Genomic DNA, 16,589 nt, shown 5'->3' on the forward strand with positions numbered 1-16,589 from the left:
ACTCTATTTCCTGTTATTCTGAAATTCAAACAGCATCTTCTTTATGAAGTAACCCCAACAGTAATTATTCCCTTCAGTGGTTATTTATGATGTACAGAACAAGCACAGGCAAGAACAGCTTGATATGACCTTAAATAGTCTCTTTGTGAATAAATTGGACAGTTTCAAGGATCCCATTTCTCCCGTCCCTTTTAGCTCTGTCTCCTCCTAATACCAGTATCAAAGGCCTCACTCAAAGCTCCTTGAAACCCATATAGATTTTTCTCACTTCAGTGGCTTTTTCTTCTTACCATACATACTTGTGTCATGTTGTGTTTATTAACAGTGTACAAGTTTGTTTCCATATAGCATTTCTCAAGCCAAGGCACCCTTCAATTAATCGCACTGGGTACATCAGGGAAAATGTTAGCTAGTATTTACAATACTTGAAGAAGCAAGTTATACCTGCTAGTGCATGATGGGGTAGTGGGTGGGTGATCTTTCTTTCATGTCTAGAGGAAGACTGAGTTGGAAGAAATGAGAGAACTGAAGAAGGAAAATGTGATTTGTTTTCTCAATGAACAACAAGTGATAAAAGTTGAAGGAGGGAAAACTGGCCCTGTAATAGGAAAACGTTGATTAAATGCAGACAGAGAAAAGTGTCTGCCAGACTGTGGGAGAGGATTTATGCTTTTTCATGGAGTAGGGGCAAAAATACAGTTGGCAAGAGGAAACTGGATCTGCGCGCTATCCCTTTTTATGAGTCTTGTTTACTTGCAAAGTCTTTAGCTCAATCGCTTTCCTCCTCCCTGCACAACTTTTTACTTATCTAAACTTCTTCAGTTGTATTGGGGCAGGTTGTATCGGAGTAAAATATACTTCCATCCAGCACTTGTGAAAAGCTATTGCCTTATGCTTACTGCAGCAAGTTTTACTAGAAAACTAGAAAATACTAGAAAATATATTTGAAAGACAGGTAAAACTTAAACTTCTCCATCAGCAAAACTGACCAAAAAACCCACGTTATGCTAATTTTTATGAATTCTTGATTTTGTTTAGCCCTATTCCCAACCCAGCTATATTTTAATGTAAAGTAATAGACTACTTTTCCTACTGTCTAGCTATTGCATATTTCTTCCCTTTGCGCAGCATAATGATTATTCAAAGTGATGGAGATTCCAACTGAATGACTTCAGTGGGAGTAGGGTGAGAGTCCAAGCAAAAACATTGTGCAGAAATAACGGCATCAGCAAAAAACGCATAGCTGGGACAGAATTGAATTCAGAACTGCTACACAAACAGTAATGGTGTCAAAACTTCCCTAGTTTTACATATAAAGGCTGTTGCACCTCAGTTTGAAATTGGCTAAAACAAAAAAAAAAAGTATTTGAAAGAAATGGATTAAAGAAACAAGAGCAAAATTTTATGGCAAAACCATGAAGAATAACTTGATCATCTGCAGGTGTTTGACAGGAAATGATTTGAGTATGACCTAAAATTCAGGCCAGCAGTTAATTGGTTTCAGAACAATTTAGTATATGGCTAAATTTGATAGATTTAATAGCAACCCTGATATCTTCTGTGTTATATACTCGATCAAGTTGGTAAGACCTTAGGAGTTAGCAGTACAAAATAAATTACTAGGTAGTGTAGTATCTGAAAACAAGAGCAATCCTTGCCCACAAAACAAATTGGAAACAACCATTGTCCAGACTGGTATTGTGGCTTCTGTTCTTCTCTTGACTGAAAGAATAGCAAAAGCCTTTTCACCATTTCTGCAGGTATTGAGTCCAGTTTTGATGTAAGGAGGTGCTTTCTGTGAACATCTGCCCCACTTGTTACAGAAGGATGCTTATATAAGAGGAAACTAGAGTGTCTTTGCAAGCCTTAGAAAGGCAAAAATCATCATTCTCATGCATATGGAGAATTGTTGGGCAAGATTCTCCAGTGTGGATAGTAGGACATATTTGACATTTAGTAGGCCAGAAAATCAAAAATCAACGTTTTGGTACAAAACTAATAAAGCGCAGCAATACACTTGTTAGTGTATATGAAAAAGCACATGGACTCTGTCAATAATGCAAGGTCCAGTTTGTGCATTGTGATAACTCACGTATCCTGCTTATTTTAGTGAAAGGCACATAATCATAGAATCTTGTTCTTTATAAATACTTTCTGCAGGGTCACCCCATAAAACACAGAAGTTTCACTTTCAATTTCAGTAGGACAAAGATTTCACCATAACCCTTCTACTCATAGAAACCAGCTCTTCACTAAGAAATACAAGATGGATGTCTATATTGGTGATTCCAGATGGTTTCAAAGCTGTTTAGTCCTATTTTCATCTGTGGTTTGAAGGAGTGATTCTGCAGAGCTGTCTGCTGTTTGATTACCAACTGTCTGAGGCTCTAGGTGGTGGTGGTAGTTGTGGATGTCTTCTAAACTGCCAAACCTACCTTTTTCTTCTGTCCTTAAATTAGATTGTATTTGGGTTTTGCTCTGTCTTTATGGAACTCTGTCAGTGCCTTGTGGGGCTTGCTAGTAATTTTTCCAGCAGCTTCAGTAATCTGGGTTTAAACTCTTTCATCTATTGTGTCTTGCCCATTCAAGTAGTTTGAAAAGATTTACTCCTTCCTTTTGTGCTCTAGGTACTATGCTCTTATCTCAACCAGACCTCCAGTGTATATCCAGTAATGTCATTGTGCCAAATTAGTTCGGGTTTAATGTCTAGCACTCATCCGTCAAATGTTCACTTTATATTTGACTTCCAGAAATCTTCTCTAGTTCTTCTGCACAACTGCTTTCAAGTCTTGAATCTCCTTTCTGTATTTTTCAGAACCTGTCAGTTTTCAGCTTAGTGATTTATCGCTGCTGTGCACGCTCATATTAATAATGTCAGAAACCTTTTCTCCTTGTTGAGATAAAGCTCACAGACTCAGCTTCTTTCAGCACACGCTGATATTTGAGTACTTGTACCCTGGCGCTTCTCCAACTCCCTCATGTACAAAGCTCCTTTCTGTATGACGACAGGGGTTAATACATTCTGTGCCTTCTCAGATGTTTTACAGTTTCTCAGAGAGCTTCTACGAGTGATTCTCTAATCAAATCCCTTTGGGGAGGGGAGAATCACAGTGCTTTGACTATATCATGTGGCAAATATGCAACTATATCCTTTCTCAGCAGAGTATTTCTCTGCGTCTGCAACGTTTTTAGCCACGCATTTCCATGAAAACAACAAAACACTGAGGGCCAGTTTTATTTTCTTGCCTGTGGACTTTTTTTTTTTAGGGGGTTTTTAGTTGAGAGGTATAGTAGCTTAGTCAAGGCTGGCAGCCAAACTCCCACCTAGCTGCTTGCTCACTCCCCTCTGCAGTAGGATGGGAGAGAAAAGAGGAAGAACAGGAATGAAAAAGCTCATGGGTTATGATAAAGACAGGGAGACTGCTTACCAATTACCATGGTAGGCAAACAGAGGGAACTGGGGGAAAATTTACTTAATTTATTGCCGGTTAAAATAATTTAAAAAATGCTAATGTGGGTAGTGGGAAACAGAAGACAAACACTGAAACAGCAGCTTTCCTCCCTGCTTTCCCAGGCTCAACTTGACCTCCTCCCAGACTCCTCCTCCCTTGTTATCATTGCAGGTTGCATGCAGTCCAAGTCCCTTCAGAAAGGAAGCAAGCTTTGCAAAAGGGGTGTTGAGGGGTTATGATCAGGATGTAGTGGTTTCTCTCTGCCATTCCTTTCTTCTTGCATCTTTCTTCACTTCCAGTGTGTGTTCCAGTGTCCACCATGGAGCACTTCCTCCTCTGACCTTGGGGTTCCCTCTGCTCTTTCTCACTTTTTTTTTCCCCCCTCCTCCTCCTCTCTCTGCCTGGCATTTTATGCCCTTTCTTAAATATGTTTTCCCAGAGGTGTCACCAGCTGTGGACAGGCACAGGATGGCCCCTGGCCTCTTCTTAAAAGCCCACCCCTGCAGCTTCCCTGCTGCCAAACCTGGGCACAGACACCTAATATAAGAGGTGCTTTATTCATGCTCTACTAGAGTAAAACACAGAGTCTTAAACCTGTCCTGTTCAAAAATTCCCTTATGCAAATCTCAGATTGGGATGATTTAGGACAGCATAGAGCATGTATGGATCAGATCTCTCTTCTGAATCAAGTTTTTGCAGGATAAGACTTATATAGACTGTAGACTATTAAAACAATGAGAAATAAGCTCCCATAAAAGATTACGTGATTTATGTATGCTGCAATGTAACAGTTACTTCCTCATTGTAAAGAGCGTGTAATATAATCATATGGTTAAGTATGACTTGTTAGGGAGGTTGGAGATCTTCACTGCACAACACAGAGCAGCCTTCCCAAATGAAAATTGTATTTCATCCCTGGAGTAAGTCTATTAGCGGCAGGATGAAAATCTAGTGATGTGTGGCCTATTTAAAAAGCCTGAGAGAACTGCAGCTTTTTAAATGCCTTAGGTGCTTCTTTCTAATGGAGTCACCTTTACCACATGCCAGGAACCAAACTGGCAGAACATTACCCAAGCTGCCTGGGCTTTTGAGTGTGGCCCCACTTGAAGATTTGAGTGGCCCTAGGGCGGCTGGATGACCTGTGAAAAGGGGTATTGCCCCTCAGTTCCCTACCCAAACGGGGTATACAGGAGGAAGCTCTGGGATAAATCGACTGACAATAAATGCCAGATCTGAGTTTCTCATTGTGGAAGATTGAGACAAGCAGGTAGAAATTTAGGACAGAAAATCTATTGCTAATCTGTTGGGTCATGGGTATAGAAAAGACAACTTGGGAATGGAAAAAAAATAGACACTGGGCGAGTGAAAAATAATGTAGAAATCGTAGTGGGCCTCAGAGATAGGAAAAAACTGCAGAAGCTGTTTTTAATAAGCTGTTTAATGCCATACCTTGCCTGCCATAAGAGAGGTGCAGATGTCAGGTTGTATTATCTTTGCGTAGGTAATAAAACATGAACTGATGATAAAAACACTGAATAGTGGCTTCTTGTGTCAGATATTCCTGCATTTGTATATTAACTTAAATATAAAAGTTCTTGAGGAAGAGGTAAAAATGACCGGTAAGGATAAACAAATGTTTCCTTTGAAATAATTTAATATTATTAGTGACCTTTAGTAAGTTTAATATTATTAGTGAAATTATTATTATGCATGCAGATATATATACATACGAATTATAAATATCGTGGAGAATGGCTGTTCACTCGGAGTTCCCTCTGACGCCTGCTGGTCCCACTCTCCTCTTTATTTTCTTCACTACTCAGTGCTGCACAGAGAAAAGATTTTAGTTTTATTGTACAAAATTTCAAGTTTTTAGCACTTTCAGTGTTCAGTGTCATAAAGTCTCCAGGAAAGAGACCTGAAGCCATCTGTCATATGACACTTACCGGCTAAGTATTAATAGGAATAAGTATGTCTGCAGTTTCTTTTAGGTGAGCGTGCTATAAAATAGGTGGAGTTCTCAGCTGCCTGCAAAAACTGTGTAGACATGTCCAAAGTACTCTGTTTTGCAGTGAAATAGTTCTTGATTTTTGTCTTCCCAATGTATTCTACATTATTAGTGATACTATTATTTACATTATTTCTAGTCTTTCAAAGTAAATGTTTCTGATTGTTTTTTCCATAATATTTTTTCTTCCAGTGCTATGCATGCTATCAGATAATGCAAAAGGTGTATCATTCCTCAAATTGACATGGTATATGTATCTCAGGTTTCTATTATAACTCATGCAGTGATGTCACATCAGTCTTCAGATAGTGATAGAAATGAGAGGTACAGTAAACTTGAAAAATACACTGATTTGCTTTCTTCTTCCCATACTGCTATCAGCTTTGATGCAAATAAGCTTTGACATTCATTCTGTAGCTGTTGAATGGCACTATTTAAGCAGAGTAGGGAAAAATCCACAGAGAGGTGTATTAAGATACTATTCAGCAAAAGAGACTAATTATCTAATTTATTAACTTGTCTGTTCAGTTAATGTCAGATGCTTCAGTAAGTATTACTAGACAGCATGAAATGAGTGCTATGAGGCATTTGACTAAGCCACAGGAATTAATACCTTCTGAATTTCTGCTCCGTTGGCTGTGTTTCATACTTTTACTCACTTCATCCTGGCTAGTGGAACTGCAAATGTTGATTTTAGTCATGACGTTTTTCTGACTGAACTCCTAGGCTATAGAACTCATTAACCATGTCTTTATGCAACCTATAATTGGCCTTACAGTGTTTCCCTGAGCTTTCTGGGGGGTGCTTTAGCTCTGGTATTATGAGCAAGCAGAAGAGAGAGATCATAACTGTTGAGTGAGCATTTTCCCCCAGTGCCATTCTGTTCTTCCTAAACAGCCCTTATCTTCTCAGCCCTTGCACATTAATCTACTTCTGCAATCTGAGGGTAAAAGAAAAGTTTATTGGAACGTACTTGGCTCTCCCACTGTCGACATGATTTCTTTTTTGTCTTGTGTTAGGGATCACTGAATCCTGTGGACCAGTAGGAGCATGCAGGGTTGCCCCAGCTCCATGCCCTCAGATCCAACCAGTAGCAGGACTGAGCATGTAGTCCCAGTAGGTCTGGGGTGATCAAGCGCAGGGCCTGGCCAAACAGGTACTAACCAGCCATCTGTATAGATGTAACCAGCCCCCTTTATCCCTTTATCTTTCTATTTTCCCATGCTTGTTCCTCCCCAAACTACCTTGATCCCTCCCTTTCACTGCCTTTGGTTCCTCCCCTAAACACATAATACTAAATCTTGTACAATTCCCAGATACTCTTTCCTGTATCCCAAAAGTCTCGTTACCCCACAAGCAGTAACCCCCACCAGTCTGAACCATGAACAGACCATGCTATGAAGTAAGTACAAGTTATGAAAGTATATTGCTGATCTTGGGATCTTGGAAGACACCAGCAAGATGAGACCCCTGTAATTAATGTTTAGTTTCTGGGTCTATGCTGTATTTATACAAGGGGCAAACACTGAACTACTTGGCCTGACGCTGCATAGTAGGTAAAGCACAAGGTCACCAGGGAGGTATCTTGTGACTTTTGATAATTCCATGATTAGTATTTGCTGATCAGTTTTTCTTTTTAATTAAAGTTTCTGCTTACTCTTTTTTTTTTTGTTGTTCTAATGCAGTGCAGTATAATGTTGAAGGGTTGCTTGAACGAGATGCAACCAATTTTGTGACAGAACAGATAGCAGTGCAGCTATATTGTCCAGTGCAGCACTCTCCCTGGTGAATGCACTAGCCTGCTCAGAACTAGCTAGCTGAAGGACTTCTACCTCATTCTCCATTACAAAGTGTAGACATAACCCTGGCCATTAGTCTTTAGCATCAGTTTCTTAGATGCTGCAGAATAAGGAAAGATATATTTCCTACTTTGGAGGTATGGTAAGTTCTTCAAACATTGTGGAGTACTTCAATATGACAGGGTTCACTTTTGAACATGTGTAAATTAAAGTCTGCATCAAAAAGTATGGTGAAGTTTAGATCTTTTGATTGCATTTGTCTAAATGGTAGGCTACTGTCTACATTTTCCTAAAAGATGTACATACATCATACTGAGACTTGAATATTTCATCTTTGCAGCATCTGTAGAGGGTATGTGGATGTATTACCTTGTGACATATGAAACTGGATGCACATTTGCTGTCATCTAACTGCCTCACAGCTGGGGGCATGCGCTCTGTGTAGGCTGTTATGTTACTTCAGGACTGCTTTTTTTCAGTTTACTTTTGGGTCCTGTGCAAGGATTTTAGTAGGCTTTACCAAAAACTGCTCTTCAGCACTGTGTGGCATGCAGTGACATCAGTCCTTTGACCTGATTGTGAATAGCTCTTGTGTGTGGTGTATACCTGCTTGTTCTAGCATTTGCTATCAATTAAAGGTAATATGAACAGAAAAATGAATCTATTGTCTATGCTTCTTTAGGGGCAGGGCCTCAGATCCCCATGTCTTCCTTGAGAAGGCTGGGGAATGCTTGGACCATGGTGCAGCATCCTGAGAACATTTTGGACCACCACAAAGCTTTGGCAAGCATTTATAATTATGTTCCCCTCACCACGGTCTCCTGACCACTCTGAAGCTGCTTAGCCCAGGAATAATTTCATAGACCTATTTTGGTTTCAGACTGTCACTTTGGCTTTGGACTCACTTGACTTTGTTCTGCCCAACCTTAGCCCAAGCAGAGGATCCATGATGCATCCTGTCTCAGCTTTCACTAGTGAAAGCAGCACCTGACCATCAGATCTTTGCCAGTAGGACACTCATTTAAATGCCTGCAGCCAGTCTGGTGTGTCAGTGGTTTCACTGCTTGTCAGATCAGCATCGTGATGTGGTTCTGAAAGATATCTGCTCTGGACTCCACTTAGAACCTGCCCAGCAACCCTATCAGCAGGCCCCCATCCATGCTAGGCTGGCAGAGCATGGTTTTTTTTGACAGCGACTATTGACTTGTGCCATGCGAGTGATGGCTTTCCATTATTCTTCTGTGTGACTCCTCGTGGACATCATCTTCTATTTCAACTTCAGGTGATGCAAATGTCTGTTTAGAAACAGGACATGAAGTAGACTTGTCAAAATATACCACAGGTTTCTTTGACATATGAATTTAGGATACCCTGTCCAAGCCATGTTGGTTTCTGTGCTTCTCAGAAGGTAGTTTGATGAGAGGCATCCATTAGATTTTCAAGCTAGCCTATAAACGTGTGAGCCACCATGCAGAGCTTTATAGATCAGAAATTCCGTGTTAGTTGCTGGAGGACTTACAGCAGGCCTCTGTTGCAAGGAAACTCTTGGGAAAACTCCCCTTTACTGTCTGGAAAGTTTAGCTCATTGTGCTGTGGATGATCAATGCTTATTCCAGGAGTTCCTCAGATGAATTTATCTGGAGGACATAGCTAAGCTTTTGTATCCTTTGACTACTACTTGTAACTTGGATTTCCTTTTGCAATGGCAATACTTTTATGGACCTGGCCAGGATCCTTCAGCAGGCTCCTGCTTCCTGCCTCCCACGACTGGAAAATCTGATAGGAAGTGTTAACATTGTCATGGACAGAAATCTTAAATGCTTTTCCTGTGCCATCATTTTGGTAGTCGCTTTGGAGAAAACCAAGCAAGCTACATTTAGAGATTGCAGCATTTATATCTGCTATCTGGCCAAACTAAATAGCCATTAGTTTATTTGCAAGTGCTTTGAAATAATCTGAATAAGGGAGAAATATATTCTTGAGAGAAAGCAAGGTTGAAACTGAAGACCCAAAAGTGGCTATGAAGGCTGGAATTGGGAAAGGGTTCACTTTGAGTAGCGCATTTTGATCCTGACGGAAGACTGAAGTGAGATCAGGGAAGAGAGAGGAACAGAGAGAAAGATGGGGGGAGAGGGGTTGATCTTAACATAAGAAGGATCTTGTATATGTTTGGTAACTGCCTAGTCTGTTTTGCATATCTGTAAAATTGTGAATAATTTTATTTATTTACCTTAGCCTGGTTTGAGATTGAGTATTAACACAGAGGTTGCTGGATACCTTCTTCAATTTGTGTATGTCAGACATTCTTCAGTTGTTCAGAAAATAAAAAGCTTGGCTTTAGAAATTATCTCCTGGCTCCTCCTTTCTGTAGGAGGAACTGCTTTTCTTCTAGCTGCCAGTATGTTAGCATCATATAAATGGCTGTGGTTGTGCATTAGCACTCACGCAGTGTTCCATACCAGGCAGAAGCTGGAGATTGGACAGATTGCCTTTCTGTTATCCAGTCTCCCTCCCTGCCCCTCTTTAGGAGCTCTCCTTGAATGCATCTACTTCACTGAGAAGTAGACACAGTGCTGACAGAGATATCTAGGCAATCTGTAGCTCAGAAAAATAATAAAAAAAGCTTTTTAGTTCTCCTTCAACTATTTCAGAGTTGAAAAAGAGACTTAGTCTATCTCGGACCTAAACGTAAGTTTCAATTTTGTCATGAAGTGATCCAGCTCCTAATATCAGAACTCCTCAGGTTCATAACCCTTGAGTTATAAGATGTTTGACCTCATAGCTCTGCACAGTAAATATGTATAACACTTGGTAAGTCTGAACCATTACCAGCTGAAAACGTCCTGCCTGGGCTCTTTTTTTCTTTGGTAGTTTTCCCTAAGGCACTGACCTTTTTTTATGCAATCCATTCTTAGTTGAAGTGGGTGACTGCTATTCACGTTCTTGAATGACTGATTAATAGAAGCTCAGCTGAATGAATGGTCTTTCATTCTCTTCAGACTGCTTTTCATCTCTTCAAGTCGTTAGCTCTTGAGCATCCATCCAATCCACAGTGCACTGGCATGGCTGGATTCTGCTGGCAGCAAGAGACTGTTACCTTAAGTCAGATTCAGGGTCTGTGTTGACATGTTTCATTATTGAAATACTTTCGTTACTACTCCTTAACAGTTCATCATCTGGCCGCAGGAATTCTCATAATTTGAAGTCTGTAGTCTTGCTCATGGTTATGTATGTTCTGTGGAAATATCTCTATATTATGAGTGATGATTGTTTTTGATATGAGACACTGTCTAGTCTTTGAAACTGAAGCTATGTAGTGAAACTTTGGGCAGCTTTTAAAATTTGTGTGACAACCTTGAAGGGAGAGTCAAAAAAGCTTTGGTGATGTGATAGCAGACTGCATCAGCAGCCTCTCCTACATTAATAAACACAGAAGTGCAAGACCAAGACCCTCTTGTAAGAAAGCTACGCTTGTAAAGGGTTGGTGTATCCATTAGCAAACTGATCTGTTGTGGATTTGTGTTCCAGTTGTATTGAACACCCAGATGAACAAGCTTCACTGCTTTGTGCTCTGGACAACAAAATGGGAGATTAAGGTTAACTTTTTGGTATCTCTTTTTAGGGACTGTGATCCTTGAGATGGCCTTGCCTTGAATGCAGCCAGAAGGTACTGAAGTTCCCTTTCAAGGCTGTTCCTTATACTTTGAGGCAGAGGGGACCGGGGAGTCTGTCTCATTCATCTGATACTAAGACTGTTGATCAACATTAAGCAGGAGCTTGTAGTGAGGAGAGATGATTTCAGGGTCATTTTTACCCTCAGTTCATAATCTGAGGGTCTTCATGTGCTTTCTGGACGTGTTGGTGCAGGACACACTGATTCGGGGGTGTCTCGTGGTCAGCACCCTTTGCCTGGTGCCCTGTGTGCTGCGTAAGCCTGGGTGTTAAAACTGAGCTATGCTGCTTGGTTGAAAAGGTTAGTAGATGAAACAGAACTTACTTCCTGGCTGAGCAGTCCCTGTTTTCCACCTCAAAGGTGTTCTCACGTCTCTGGTTAGCTGTACCGATTGTGTTAGTCTGTATATAATGAGGGAGTCCTGTTTTCTTATCTGACTGCTGGGTTTTGTGTGTGTGGCTTTGGCTCATGAAGTGTTTGGCTCTTTATTCCCCAGTAAGTGGAGGGGTGGTATTCTTGTGCTAGCCTCTCCTGGGATCCTTAAAGGAGCTTCTCTGGAGCACCAGCTTGATGCTGAAGCGCGTTTGGTTTCCTTGTATGCAGGAAAGTTAGCAGAATCAGGGCTGCATAGTGGTGCAGACAGCTGTTTCAGAAGTAAATGTGAGTCTTGGCAGGGCCTTTGATTGTGTCTGGTTTGTTTATGTGACTAAAAATGTGTGGTAAAATTTCTGCTTTTTTGCACTGATCTTTCTAGTAAGTATGATGAAGGAAAACTGTGAGCGTAGGGATGGTAGCTCCTTCAAAAAGAGTAAATTGGCTGTGGCCTGTGAAATACCACTCATACCTCATCTCTCGTCTCCCTACCCTGTACCTCATCTCTCCTCTCCCTACCCTCAAGATCTTTCAAACTCAACATCCAAATTTAGCTTAATGCCTAGGAGGCAGGGAGGTGGTGTCAAACAGTGGCAGATGTTTATGCCTTAAGAGCTTCATAATGTTTAGTGGATTTTTTGTTCTCTAAGAAGTAGTAATAAAGCATCAGCTGCAATTGGTAATGACGTGTCTGTTAGAGGTTGGCTGAGATAATTTTATGACTTTAGTGGGGTGGTTTTGTTTAGCTATACCTTAAAAAAAAAAAAAAAGACACTCAGAAGCTTGTGTTTTGTCTCAACAGAATCACAGGTCCTTTGCCAACCTTGCAACTGTTAGTATTTTATTAATCTCAGAATAGGATACAGGTGGCAGGAGGGAAAACCTAAAATGGATCTAAAAAATGTAATTATACAACACATTATTTATTGGAAAAAAAAGAGCAAGAACAACTGAAAAAATATTTATTGATAATTATTTATTGAATATTGAACACTTTTTTTCTTTGGAAAAAATGAAAAAGAACCTCTGTTGAGATCTATAGGAGTATTTGAATATATTTTTATATGGTTGCCGTCATCCTGCTTTTCGGGCATCAGGGTGGTTTAAGTATATGTGTGCATATTGAAGTACATGTTTTTAGTTAAAGGCCAGCAGTTTCATTTTGATTGTGGCTATTGTAAATTGCTAGGTAGCTACTGGCCAAACTGAAAATAAATCCAGATGTCTAAGCATAATCTGTACCTTGTGATAGGACTCTCCTTTGCTTTTGACAGCTCCCATAACAGTTGTATACTTTGGGTAGCAGCCAGTAATTTGTCTAAGTTAATTAAAATAATTGTCTTTTCCTCAGTGTAAATTTTAAATCCACTTTTACAGATTTAGAATTTGCCATTGTTTCAGGAAGATGTTTTAAAAAGTATTATATGCAATGTAATTGTCAGAGTCTTACCACTTCCTGTGCAGACCTTTTCTGTAAGGTCAGATTAATATTTTTCTGATATGCATGCAAATTAAAGATTAAAAAATTGCCTTCCTCTCTAGAGTGAAATTATTAAGAAAATCCCTGTACTAAAGTCTTTAGAATAAGGTTCTGCATTATATTTTTGGTTTTTATTTGTAAAAAAGCATTTGGAGGTAAGACTTGTCATTTTATTTTTAAAGCCTTTGAAACACTATAAAGAAAAGTGGCTATAAATGACATTGAATGGAAGAAAATGTTCAGTAAATTATTTTGTGATTTGTTATTAGTCCTGCTGTAGTTTAAGAATTTAACTATCCATGATATCTGATATTGCATAACTGATGTGCGTATAGGCATTGTTTATCTGTCTAGCTGGATGGTATGGTAAGTACAAGATCAAAGAAATAAGAAGTGAATAGAAAGGACTGGAATCTTGGACAGAAAGAAATGTTGCAGGCTTGAAGGCACCAGTGTAATCTACCTGAGGGGAAAAATATGCAACATGGCTATTTAGTAATTTGTTTGTGGTAGGGAATAATTACTTTAGTGGATGAGAGAAATTTGAAAGTCTGAAGCAGAGGAAAAGAAAATCAAAGGTTATCTTAGATGCTCTCTTAGATAGCTGTGGTGTGTTTATTGCTGCTTAGTCCACTGATCAGGACTTCAGTACAGTGCAGTGCACAGACTTTGGGGATTCTTCTGTTAAATACTCATTGAGACATAACCAATGACAACATCATATCCTCTGAGGGAGACTTTTTGTTTTAATATTTTTCTGCTTTTGCTTATTAGCACATATTTTAAGAGATTGGGAATTAAATATGTAGCAACTAATTATGGTAATCCTGTTGCCAGGGTCTCCTGCATTGGGTGACAAACTATCAGCTACATGGCTCCTGGGGCAATGGTCAAGGGCATGGGCGTTGAGGTGGTCTTCTCAGTAATCCCACTTATGAGGGGAAAGGGCCTGAAGGAGTCTGGGCAGATCCTATAGGTCAGCAACGAGTGTGGCAGCTGCGGTCAGCAACAGGGTTTGGATTTCTGTGATGATGGGACCCTCTTTGAGGCTCAGTAGCTGCTTGGAAGAGATGCAGTCTAAGTGAGGCAAAATCATCTTTGCTAACAGTCTGGTCAGCCTGGTGAGAAGAGCTTTAAAGTAGGAATGATGTGGGAGAGAGATGACAACCTACAAGTCATGTGAGGACTGGGATGATGGGAAAGAACATGCCCTCAGCAAGCCTGCAGGTGATACAGTACACATTGGAAGGAGTAAAGAAGGCAAAGCCAGACTCTTCTCAGTGGTGTCCAGTCAAAGGACAAGAGGCAGTGGACACGAACAGAAATAATGTAAATTCCATTTAATCAAAGAAAGCTCGGTTTTTTTAATGTGAGGATGGTCAAACACTGGAGCAGGTTACTCAGGTAGTGGAGTCTCCATCCTTGGAGACTCTTTAACTTAACTGGATGTGGCCTGAAGCAATCTACTGTAGTTGCCCCTGCTTTGAGCAGAGCAGTTTGACTAGACAGTCTCAGCAGGTCCCTTCCCATCTCCACTACCCTGTGACTCTGGAAGTCAGAGATTTTTAGGAATAGGGTGTTCACTCAGACATGTCTGCTAATTAGACAATGGATGAATTGTTACATTGTATTCGAGAGGGCATGAATTTCATCCTGAGCTTTTGTGGATTGACACATGACATCCAAAATTAGTGATGCTTCTGAAGATCTCCACATATTTATACCAGCATAATCATTGGTTACATTATGATAATATCATTTTGAGAAATGCTTGAAGGTAAAACAGGGACTTGAATTTGAGAGTCTTCTGCACTGTAACTCTACTGCACTGTTTGTTTTTGTGGTTTTTTTTTTTTTTTTTCCTGGACACACTGGCCACAACATCATATGTACCTGGGTCTACAATGCTGGGCTGTAATGCAACAGTGTTGTAGCAGTTTGCTTCAACTAATTTTTTAATTAGTTCTGTATTGATGACTTTCATAAATACGCAGCTTGTTTTCTCAGGCAGGCTCTTTTCTGCTGCTTTACCTGTTGTATTAAAGCTGTAACTTAGTTACAAGCTTGGGCACAGACCAGCTTTTTAGTATGGTTTAGAGGAGTTTATACATACAGCTTAATTAATGTTGATGATTTCTGAGTGCCAATTTTGTCTGCAGCCCCCTGATTAACTGCCTTCTAGATAGCCAGAGAAAACTCTCAGGGATTTCATACTTCACTGAAGCAAAGGGAAAAATAACTGTCCTAAATCCTGGCGTATTTGTTACATAGGAATGGTGGATAAATATGACCATATTAATAAAAAATTATAGTTCTCTGCCTTGAAAAGTAATTTAGACTTTGAGACAGCTGTTTCATTTAAAACATTCATGCATTCAAATGCAGAACTGAGAGCAAAGAGAAGCAGAGAATTATCACTGTAATCTGCAGAAGAGTTTCTTAGGTTTCATGGACTTTAGAGGAGAGTTGTGGACCATCTTCAGTGTAAACCCTTACGGCTAAATGGACACAGTATCTTGCCGTGTTGAACTTCAGTTTCAGGAAAGATTTCAGCAGCGTGCTTTGTTCTGCGTTGACATGTTGCCTGTGGGAAGAGAAATTAAAATAAATGTTTTGAACTCTCAGTTTAAATGCAAGGGGATTTTAAAATATATTTTTCTATCAAGGTACACAGACCAAGAGAGTTTAGTGTTGCTATTTGGGAAGCTGCTGCAGAGATCAGGTGCTTTGGTGCTATCAGTCAGCAATGGCTGCCAGAAAACATCAGCACTTTCTTTCATAGTTACCCTTTATATTTATTCTGTCTCTCAAGTAAATTAAAAAGGTAAGTTGTAGAAAGAAGATTCTAAAACTTTTTCTAAGCTAGTGGTTGCTTACTGCAGAAGTACAACTACGACTGAGTGTGTATGGAAAGGTGCATAGCAAATGGCTGTATGCTTCCTTCTCTCGCACTTGAGAATTACCACTAGTATGTGTAGGCAATTAGTGTGCTTTATCAGCTACTGCTGTAATTAGTTTTGTGGCTTTAAATTCAAAAGGTATGCTTTAAATAATAACATTTATTTATTGCTATGTGCTTTTTGAAAGAAGCAAAATTATTGAACTACAGCATTCGCAGTCAAATGTGACATGGTTAGACAGAACAGATTCAATAAGTCTTAATATTCTAACTCCCCCAAATAATAATTCATAGGCCTGCCAGTTGGGCTCTATTACTTTCCTGGAAAAGAACAAGGTGCATGGGAAAGGGCTGGTTGCTTTATTTTATTTTGGGTTGTTGGTTTGTTTTTTTTTTTTTTTTTTTTCTTCCTAGGGAGCAGGGACAAACTTCTAACCTCTTTGGGCTGCTCTTTAAACCTAATGATGTTCCAGCATTTGAGTCCTTCAAATTCAAGCTATGGTTGGATCTAGTTCAGAGAAAAGCAGTTATGTTGTACGCATTTGTCTGGTCCGTAGCCTGACATATGGCATGTGTTAAACTGAGGTCTAAGAGCAATGATGATATCACCAGCACAGTGCAATAATATCAATGTCAGAAGTGTAGACGAGTGAGTTGCTGAATTTTGGAGCTGAACGCTGCCTCACGTCCTTATATTTTTTTTTTAACCCTTTTTTTAGAAGAAGTAACAGTTTGCTTATGTAGATTTATATTGTCCTTGTCCTCAGTGGCACTTTTGCTCAGCTGTAGTGTTCTCAGTCATTGTGGAGGACTGACTTTTCTCTGTCATTCATGCTTTATTCACAACGTATTTTTCACTTCTGTCATCGAGCTTCTTAGCTTTTGTGCTTTGTTACGCCATGAACG

At 39.8% G+C, this 16,589-nt stretch overlaps 1 protein-coding gene across 7 annotated transcripts in view; it reads left to right on the forward strand.

Moving 5' to 3' along the window:
• Positions 1 to 16,589, forward strand: part of COL14A1 (collagen type XIV alpha 1 chain) — a 126,169-nt gene that overhangs the window by 14,656 nt on the left and 94,924 nt on the right. The window lies entirely within an intron of this gene.

This window comes from Phalacrocorax aristotelis, chromosome 2 (genome assembly GCF_949628215.1).
Source record: "Phalacrocorax aristotelis chromosome 2, bGulAri2.1, whole genome shotgun sequence".
In the NCBI taxonomy this organism is placed as follows: Eukaryota; Metazoa; Chordata; class Aves; order Suliformes; family Phalacrocoracidae; genus Phalacrocorax; species Phalacrocorax aristotelis.